The following is a 3,508-nucleotide window of genomic DNA, read 5'->3' as shown; positions in this document are numbered from 1 at the left end:
GGGGGGGGGTTAAGGCGGAGGTTAGAAAGCCTGACCCAAGACGTGGCCAGAGTGATCCTGTCCTAGGAACTGTCAGACTGACATTTTCTTTGTACTGGTGTAGAAGGGTGAGAAAATTGACATGATGGTAAGCTACGGGTTAATGAAATGAGAATAGCTTGAAGAGAGAACACCGTTAGTAAGTTTTGTTGTTCATCAGGCTATGAAGGACTAAGTTTAGTTTGTCTAGACTATCTTTGGTAGATATTCGAGCCAGGATAGCTTTATTTGTTTCTGTCATGTCCAAAGCTCTTCACACTTTTCTCTGGTTCCCTTTGTCTTCATGGCAGTCACACATTTGTCAACGTCTGTCTCCTCCCTTGACCACAAGATCTTCATGACAGTCACACATTTCTCAACGTCTGTCTCCTCCCTTGACCACAAGATCTGCCCATCTCTTTGGTTTCTAAGCTGCGGGTTCCGTCACTCTGTGGTCTGTTCAGTAAATGCCACCTGTTCTATTTTTAACTTTGTCTTAGTGTGCTCAAGTCATGGGGTTGTAGAAATGCTTCCTCCATGAAAAGTGCACAACAATGATGAGTAATTTCCCTCTACTTGTTGGGTCCTGCAGTTCGTTTGCTTCACTCTCTCTGTCTCTTTGTGTGTTGTTGTATTTTTTGTATGAGGGGCTTGTAATATGCATATAGGGTATGTTCGTATATATATGTTTACTTGATTGCACTATCTGTATGTATAAAGGATATTTTCGTATATAATATGTGTCAGTACGCGGTGGAATCAGGCGCTTGTGTGTGAGCTGTATGTACAGACATTGGTCTGTGTGAGTGGTTGAAGGGGCTCACTAGTGGCTTCCTTTGTCTACCACAGTCTGCTATGTTGCCTTTTCTGTGCACAAATGGAAAAGTTGCTGTCCATGTCTCTCTCCTTTCTCCTTAATGGACTGAAAGTCCAGCCTGGATACACTGTACATTGAGTGGCTGTGTAGAGCTCAACTTGTGTGTTTGTGCCTCGTATGTTTGTGTGTCTGTGACAAACAAGAGTGTATGAATATGTTTCAAACATAATGGTATGTATGAGTAAGGTAGTGGCTGTATGAGAGAGCTCTTTGTGCTAAGTAATCCACAAAGGATGAGACATCCTGCTACATGTGATGATTGTGAGACATCCTGCTACATGTGATGTTGTGAGACGTGTGACATCCTGCTACATGTGATGTTGTGAGACATCCTGCTACATGTGATGTTGTGAGACATCCTGCTACATGTGATGTTGTGATGGGGAAATCTTCCACACTGAGGTATTTATGCTGCATAAAGGTTGTGCTTTGCCCGGTCCTTGGAACAATACTTGACTACGTTGGAAATAGTTGTGGACGTAGGACTTGTGGTGTAGAGGGGAACATTTCCCTGCCAGGAACGACACAGTTCTATCTGCTCACTGCCTAGTTGGGGGAAAGTTGCCATCAACATTTTTAGTTTCACAAAATATGTCTAGCTTTGTGGAATGTAATTCTTTCAATATCTTGATTACGACTCCGAAAATTTCTTACAATTTTGAAAGAGCAGAAAGAATATTTGGTTTTTGACCTCATGGTCTTTTAGTAACTCAAAACGGCCAAAAATGTCAGATAGAACGTTGTAATTCTGAGGTAGCGATTTGTTTACTTCCTTATTTCCCTTTCTTCTTGATTAGAAAACTTTTTACTTTGAATACTGTAGTGCTCTTGAAAAAAAAAAGACATTTAAAAAACTTAATTGGAAGAAGTGTGAGCATCAAATATAAGGAATACGTGTCCGAGTAGGGTGTCTGTGGCGTGTTTTGTTCTCTCCCAGAGGGTTCAGCTGATGTGTTCACACTGTTGGAGAACTGAACTATTCAGCAAACAATGAAGGAAGCCAGATTTGACCAAATGAAGGCAGTCAGTGAGTAAAGTAAATAAGGCAGAACGGTTGAGGAAGGGACTTCTTTTAGTTCAATCATTTTTGTTTTGTTTTTTGCTATTTGTTGATCTTAATGCTGGTGTGGTAGTGGGGTTTTACACCGGCACTGTATCATAAACAGATATGTGAACTACCCCCGAGGGTTTGGGTGTAGCTGCTGTGTGCTGTGATGGTCGTGCCGAGGTCTCTCTTCTTGATCTCATGGGTGACTGGGCACAGTGGTGTCATCAACACGTCAGTGCTGTCTGGAGTGAATGGATTGTACAAAGATGGCCATGTACTTTTTTCTCGCTATGATTGTCCTTGTAATTATGTGTGTCGTACCACTTTGTCATTGTTGAATAAAACGTGAGAAAAAGAACTTCTCTTTTGTACGACTCACTTCCTGTTGTCTGAGGTGTGTGATGGGAGCAGAGAGGCTGTGTCGTTCTGTGAGTCACTACGGGGAGATCTTTGTGTGGAGTAGGTCTGTTGTACTCAGGTGGTCATAGAACATGTGGCATCTCTTACTCCAGCAGTAGGTCTGTTGTACCGGTACTCAGGTGGTCATAGAACATCTGGCATCTCTTACTCCAGCAGCAGGTCTGTTGTACTCAGGTGGTCATAGAACATGTGGCATCTCTTCCTCCAGCTACTTCAGTCTTCCTTTCTGGTTTTCATTATCATTTTGAGTTCAGCGTAGAAAATATTCATAGTAAAACCACCCTCGGCGGTGCTACTGACTGAAGTGTCTTTAGGCCATCCCCAAGGGGGGGCATTAACCATGTTCTTATGCACAGTAGAATTGTAGATCTAATTGTAAATGGGCTGATTCATCAATGTCACGCTCATAACTGTGCCTGAACTTCAACAGGGAACTGCCACAATCAGCTGTCCAGAGACTCCATGTAGTTTGCTGACTTGTGACCACCTGTTCAACGTCAGGTGATTTGGGTGGGGCTCACTGCTGGTGAGGTGAGGTGAGGTGAGGCGAGGTGAGGTGATTTGGGTAAGGGCTCACTGCTGGTGAGGTGAGGTGAGGTGAGATGCTTTGGGTGGGTACGGGCTCACTACTGGTGAGGTGAGGTGAGGTGAGGTGATTTGGGTAAAGGCTCACTGCTGGTGAGGTGAGGTGAGGTGAGGTGCTTTGGGTGGGTACGGGCACACTGCTGGTGAGGTGAGGCGAGGTGAGGTGCTTAGGGTAAGGGCACACTGCTGGCGAGGTGAGGTGAGGTGAGGTGAGGTGAGGCGAGGCGAGGTAGGTGAGGTGAGGTGAGGTGAGGTGAGGTGAGGTGAGGTGAAGTAGGGTAAGGTTCGATAAAATAAGGCAAGATGGGAAAGAGAAATGTGCTGCGGCAGGGTGAATAGATACATGCACATGCAGGTGTCAACACACACACACACACACACACACATATACACACACATATACACACACACACATATACACACACATATACACACACATATATACACACATATACACAAATATACACACACATATACACACACATATACACACACATATACACACATATACACACACATATACACACACATATACACACATATGCAAACACACATATACA

The sequence above is a fragment of the Aplysia californica genome, unplaced genomic scaffold, assembly GCF_000002075.1.
Source record: "Aplysia californica isolate F4 #8 unplaced genomic scaffold, AplCal3.0 scaffold00020, whole genome shotgun sequence".
In the NCBI taxonomy this organism is placed as follows: Eukaryota; Metazoa; Mollusca; class Gastropoda; order Aplysiida; family Aplysiidae; genus Aplysia; species Aplysia californica.
Note: the sequence above shows the minus strand (reverse complement) of the source record.